This window comes from Amblyraja radiata, chromosome 8 (assembly GCF_010909765.2).
Source record: "Amblyraja radiata isolate CabotCenter1 chromosome 8, sAmbRad1.1.pri, whole genome shotgun sequence".
Taxonomy (NCBI): domain Eukaryota; kingdom Metazoa; phylum Chordata; class Chondrichthyes; order Rajiformes; family Rajidae; genus Amblyraja; species Amblyraja radiata.
Window position 1 is genome coordinate 38,455,681 of NC_045963.1, and position 7,319 is coordinate 38,462,999.

Consider the following 7,319-nt stretch of genomic DNA (forward strand, 5'->3'; position numbering starts at 1 on the left):
CATTCCACTGCCCTTGATGGATAGGGTTAACACAGGTCATTCTGAGCAGGTTTATTTGGTTAGCTCAGTGTTGCCTTGTTGGATAATGCCACTTTTATCATTCCCGGCTTCAAGACATCCACATTCCATTATCAAACATTTATCAATTGTTATTTCACGGCCTACATTCCCTTAAGAAGTAAAGCAACAAAAATGCGAGAATGCTTTGCTTTCAAATCAATTCTTCAAGGGCTTTGGAGAATCCATATAAAGTATTCATTGATCCAATCTTTTCCCATTCGTACTAGGGTAGAGTTCAATAGTTCGATGGTACTTTATTGTCACATGTACCCACGTACAGTGGAATTTGTTTTTGCACACTGTTCAGTAAAATCTTTCTAATATGAATAAATACTGAAGTATTAAGTAGATTAGTTGGACAGTATACAAGAGTTGCCCCGTTTTTGGCGCCATTTTATACCATTCAAGTTCAGTTATTAAAAATGTTAGTCTTAACTTGGTCATAAAGGCTCTTTGCCCAGGTGGCAGTGGCATTGGGGCCAGGCAATGTCCTCCACCGCTGCTCTGCCATTCCATGCCGTTGTGGGGTGTGTCCGATCCGTGTGCTCTCCCAATGGGAGATTGATCTAATTGAGCCCCAGGCTGCCGCAGGGCCTCCTGTGACCTACCCCACCGTCACCTCAATCCGGTGTGGTCAATGAGCAACCCACGAATTTGCAGACCCTCGTCTTACAGACCACCGCTCAGCCTCCATGCCCCAGGGCACCTCCCATAGCTGGCCTCAGCAAACGCAGAGCACCTCCAAGGTGCTTTTTCTCACAAGCAAGCCTGATCTGATGATATCCCAAGTCTATCACTGTCGAGCTGAAGTGAATGGATAATCACTGGCAGAAATCACAATTTATTTCCATATTTGGCAAGGGATGCTGGCAGTATTTTGTCCTATGCCTCTGGTGTACATAGTGTCACTGCAACCTGCACAGTGTAGTGACACCTGCTGGTGCCCGTGGGTAGTCGAACCCTGCGGTCGGTTACTTTGGTCATGTGACTGTGACAGAAAATTGAGGGATTGTTTTCATTGTTCAAATGTTTTCCAGAGGTCATAGTACGGAAGGGGGAGGGGGTGGGGGGGGGGAACACAAGTTCCTTCACTCTTCAGGCCACTTTTTAACTTGTATGTTCAGGCGTTTTGTTTTATTGCTTCTTTATGGGAGAAGAAAGAGATGGGTTAAAAGAAAAGTGAAGAACTCAGGGATGGGCGATGAGTGGACAAAGGAGGTAAAGGAGTTGGGTAACTGGGGGGAGGTTGAAGAAATGGGTGTGCATCAGTGGTGTCGGGGCATAGGAAAGAGAGGAAGATAGGGGGGTATTACTTGAAATTGCACTTGAACCTCTGTCAACAGCCAACAGATCACGAACAGTCTGGCCTGGTCACAAAACATCGCATCATTAATTAAGAGAGCGCAGCAGCGGTTGCACTTTCTGTGCCGGATGAGAAGAGCTCACCTCCCCATCTCATCCTCACCACTTTCTACAGGGGCACCATAGAGAGCATTCTGACCAGCTGTCTGGTTTGGGGACTGTAAAGCCTCCGACTGGAAGTCCGTGCAGAGAGTGGTGAGGACGGCTGAAAAAATCATCGGGACTTCTCTCCCCTCAATCGGGGACATTGCGAGCAAACGTTGCTTGTCTACGGCCAGCAGTATTATAAAGGACCCCACACATCTCCATCATGGACGGTTCACTCTGCTGCCCTCAGGCAAAAGATATCGTAGTATAAGGAGCAGAACGGCCAGGTTTTGCAACAGCTTCTTCCCACGAGCCATCAGACTCTTGAATGCCATGTAATGTGCCGACACTATTATCTATTTTTATCTTTTTATCTTTTTATCCATTTTATCTTTTTATCCATTTTATCCTTCTGTTATTTTTGTGTTGCACGGGGAGCCAGATGCAACAAAATTTCATTTAGAATTGCATTTATTGATGTATATCTGAATGACAATAAAGTTTTGATTGATTGATTGATTGATTGATTGATTGATTGATTGATTGATTGATTGATTGGTTGATTGATTGATTGATTGATTGATTGATTGATTGATTGAATGATTGTCTCACCTGGAAGGGCTGCTGGGGTCCCTGAATGAAAGTCCCAGAGGAGGTGTAGGAACAGGCTTTGCATCTCTGATGGTTGCAGATAAAAATGCCTGGGGAGAGGGCAGGTTCAATGGGAAGGAACCCCTTCAGCTGTATCCAGGCTTTGATCCACCGCTATCTTTCTTTTCCAACTTTATTCCCCCCCCCCCACACACACTATGAAGATATTGTTTGTCCATTCCCTCCACAGAAGCTGCTTGACCCTACCCTATGAGTTCCTCTAATGCTTTGGGGGGGGGGGGGGGGGTTTGCATTAGTTAGATAGGTACCAGTTTGTATTCTCTTGTATTTAGGTGGTGGAAGAAATTTCCATTCAAGATGTCTAAGATGACAAAAAGATTTAACAGTGTACCACAGTTAAGTTATTCCCTCTAGTGGGAGATAGCAGAACAAAACGTTGAAACAGATTTAAGCCATTTAAGATTCAGTTCAAGAAATAATTTTCATACAACGGATAATGGGAATAACCAAATTGTTCCCTTAAAAGACTTTGTCAATAAAATTATTTTAAAAATTGAGATGATTAAAATATAGAACAAAGACCAGGGAAAGAGATTCTTTGGAACAGCTGAACAGAGGACAAGGATTGAATAATGCATATCTAATACTAGTATTGCTTTAATAATAATAATAAACTTTAGTTCAGATTCAGGGTCCAGACAAGGGACAACATTACATAAAAATACATTGCATATAAAAATATCATAAAATACATATAAAATCTGAGCATATCACTTATAAAAGCATCATAAATTATATATTTAAAAAAACACAATACATGAATTAAAATCCAGAATAAAAAAGAATGATCAATGTCCTACAACGAGACAACGATACCAGTGTCTCCACAGCGTGTAGTGCTAATCTTTATGTTTGACAAGGCCACAATAATTACATTTTTAGAGTCATTTATCCTGCAAATGAATTTATACATATGATTTCTTAGGATAACTTCTAAAGTACTGACTCCTGCAGCCACAAACATGTTACTAGCACTACACCATCTAGGTTTCCTTAGCAGTGTTCTCATGCATCCCTATAAGACACCTTTAGTCTCTGCAAACTTGTCTTTGCCTAGTTCGACCACAGTATAGAGTGGTGTGCAATATGCTCTAAACAGCGACATCTTCACCACATCTGTACACGTACCAAACTTACTCAAGAGAATATTCGCCTGTACATTCAGCATGCGTTGTTGCCTAGAAATATCCTCATCATCTGTCATTTGTTCTGTAATAAAATGCCCTAGATATTTAACCTTATTACAGACACTAAGATTACTGTCAGACAATTTAAAATCAGGAAATTTTGGACATTTATCCTCTTTGGTTCTACAGATCATAACAGCACTCTTACAAGAATTATATTTAATATCATGTTCCACACCATACACAGAACATATAGCAAGGAGCTGCTGGAGACCAGTGCTAGATGGACTAAAGTCCACAAGATCATCTGCATACAAAATATGGTTCACTAAAATATTACCAATCATGCACCCAGTATTACAGGCTTTCAATTGTTTGGACAGATCATCAATGTAAAGATTAAAAAGGACTGGGGACAAAATCCCCCCTTGTCTAACACCATTGCTAACCCCAAATGGGGCTGAGATCCTATTGTAGCGATGTTACAAAACCTACCTTCAGCGGCGCTGCAGTTCTGCCACAGGCCTTGTGCGTGACTTTGGCGCCTTTGGGGGGGGGGGAGGGGGGGGCGGGATTAAAATGCAGGTTTGTATCGCTTGTTGGAGAGGGATTTCCTCGGGCTGCTAGTCGATGAAGAAAAATCAACCGGACTTCCATTCCAGGTTTTTTTAATTAAAAAATCGCTGGACAATTTAATAGTTGGATTAAAGTATAAGGCGACTTCGAACGCCTTCACCGCCTACAACGTGACAGATCATAATAGCAGGACAAAACAAAAGGTAAATCGCTTATTTCACATATAATTTTGCTTCTTGGGGTGGCTTTAATATAATTTTACAACGCGAAAATGTTATTTAGGCCCCATACGAACCGGCAGTGTCTTTGCCTGCCGATATGGGGTTTAAATTCATGGCAACGGCAACGTTCCAATCGATCGCATTCCAGAAACACCCATTCGCAAGATGATTTAAATCCTCTTTTGGATGATCATGTCATAAGAGGATCTAAGTCGTCTATATGTTGTGTAATTGTCTATCCATAATCAATATTTTTATACTAAATATCCACAACAGTTTTAGCCACATGTATTGTGCAAAAAATTATAATTTTGATTATATACAGTGGATGTTTCCAGATTAATTTATGGGAATTAAACATTAAATTCCTTCCATCTGGCATATAAATTCATGACAGTGAGATTTAAAAATCATGTTATATTGTAAATTCTTGTGTGAATGGGATTCGTTTGTTATTTGGATACTTAAACCCCTGTCTCACGGTGCGAGTCAACCCACAAATGACCCAGAGTTTAAAACAAATTAAATTTGTGGTAATCACATACAATTAACGTAGCAGGAACGTCGGAACTCGTGGATGCAACTTAGCGACTCGTGGCGCTAACGGCAGGTACCCGGGAAACTTGTTAACTCTTGAAAAACTTTAAACATGTTTAAAGATTTCCACGAGTCAAATTTACTCTTGAAGTTAAAATTTGAAACATTTAAACTCGTTGTAAGAACGCAGTAGCCCGTGAGTTTACCGTAGTGATTCGTGAGTCTACCGTGGGCACTCTGTAACTCAGCGGGACAGGCAGCATCTCTGGAGAGAAAGAATGGGTGAAGGGATGACGTTTCCAAATTTCTGCTGCGTCTTTGTGTTAATCCAGCACCGTGTGTTCACTTTTTGTCAACCAGCATCTGCCCTTTCTTATGTATGACATTATTTGTATCCGTGGCAGTTGATTGTCGCTCCCTTCAGTTTCCCAGGGGGTCGGGACGGGACTGGAGTTGGGAGGGAAAAGTGGGGGAGGTGGGGGGGGGAGAAGGGAGGGGGGAGGGGAGGGGAGTGAAGGGGAGGGGGGGGGGGGTTGGGGTGACTTAGTACAGGAGACGTGAACTGACTGTGTGGGCAGACACTTTGGTAGTGATTGCCCATGGGGTTCACTGTCAAGGACTTCATAATGCAGAGAGCATTATAAACAGTGGAGCGGTTAACCCTGGAAAGGGGGGAGACTTCTCTCTGAGTTGGACCCAGGAAACTGAAGCAGGAATTTTCTTGAGGTTATTAACGACAGATCAATGGATGGGAAGGGTTTAGAGGACTATGGGCCACATGCAGGCAAATAGAACTACCCCAAGACGCCAACTTGGATGGCACGGCCAAGCTGGGCCGAAGGACCTGTTTCCGTGTTGTACAGCACCAGGACTAAGGCCTATCCAGTGGGATTGACATGTTTTGTATTTTTCCTTTCTAAAGATGCAGTGTATTTTGGTGACTATTGCACACTGCAGACCAGAAGTGCCTTCAATACCCAGAGAGAAGGGATGGGCGGGTTGGGTGAGCAGGAGAGTGGGGTTGTTTGCAGTTGCAGAGGGAGGGGGCAATGGCGGTACAGTTCCCAGTCTCAGCTCCTGTTCTACTGAGCGTGTGGACGTGGACGGGTGGCTTGGTTGGCGGCGGCCCATGGTGTGGCAGAGCCGGCGTGCCCGCTGACTACCATCCCACCCCCCCCCCCTCCCCCCCGGTCTGGGGCCGCTCTGGGAGAGAGCCCCCGAGCACCTGCCCCGGGACGACTGGCACTGACCTGCTGGCGTCGCCGACGTGAAGACGGTGCGAAGCCCCCGCGCCCGGTGCAATGGGCGGGGAGCTGGAGAGGGGAGGGAAGGGGTCACACATATGGCCGGGAAGAAGTGGAGGTGGCGACAGACAGGGCCAACAATGAGTGGAGAAAGACAGAAACACCGACGTGCAAAGGAGACCTACAACAGTGCCTGATCTCTCTCGCGTTATGGCGGGTGATTGTCACCTGCCCCTGTTTCTGACGCTAAAGCCTTGGGATCGTTGCCCTTCGTGTTGGCGTGGAGGGGGAGGGGGGTATTGTGCTGTTTGATTGCCCCCTGCTATCCATGGGACAGGGAGACACAGCGGCTTTTGAGACAGGTGGGCAATCACTACCAAAGTGTCTGCCCACACAGTCAGTGCACCTCTCCTACACTTGTCTCCCGTACTAAGTCACTCCAACCCCCCACACCCCCCCCCCCCCCCACTACCCTCCCCTCCCCTGGCCCACCCCCCCCCCCCCCCCCCCCCCCCAGCTTTCCCTCCCAACTCCAGTCCCGAGTATAAAAATGGCCGTAACTTTTTTAATACTGAAGATATGAAAGTGAATTAGGTGTCAAATTAAACTTCTTTTTATGCTTTATCTGATGGGATAAATTGCAGTCTTGATTTTTAAAATCTCAACATTGCTTCCTAGTGCCCCATTTTATTTGCATAGTCTGGTGGGTATACCAGTAAGCCAGAATTCTAACAATGTATTTAGGCACCCCTCTTTGACTCATTTTAACAAACAGCTTTCTGTCATTAACACGATCAAAGGCTTTGGAAGCATCAATAAAGCACATATGAATTAAAGAGTTTTTGTCTCTATACTTGTTTACAATCTCCTTTGGGGCATATCTGCACGTCAGTGCAATGTTTAGCTTTTAAAGCCAAACTGGTTATCTGTGGTTAACAAACTCATTTACTCTATCCAGCAGAATTCTTTCTAAGACTTTTGACAATATGCTGGCTAAAGCTATGGGCCTGTAATTATTTAGGCTACCTACTTTACCAGCTTTGTCCTTAATGACCGGCACTAACAGACAGACAACATTGAGTTTGGTAACAAGCCATGAATCATAAAGCCAGTAAAACAAATAGCAAGGAGAGGAGCTATCCTCATACTCACATACTTAAGATGTTTAGCAGAAATATGATCCAAGCCACTTGCTTTGTTGTTGGACAGCTTGTTAATGGCATGATACACCTCATGTGACATAATCACCATTGAGTCATTACTCTCAATATTGTCCACCCTATACAAATCACCTTGGACACAGTTGAATGAAGTACTATAATGTTGTCGCCATAACTTTGTGATATTAGCTGTTCTGGAGATTCCATCTACAGTACATGGTAGAGGTTTTGCAGCTGTTAAGTGCACTTACTTCTTTCCAAAAATCAGTAGCA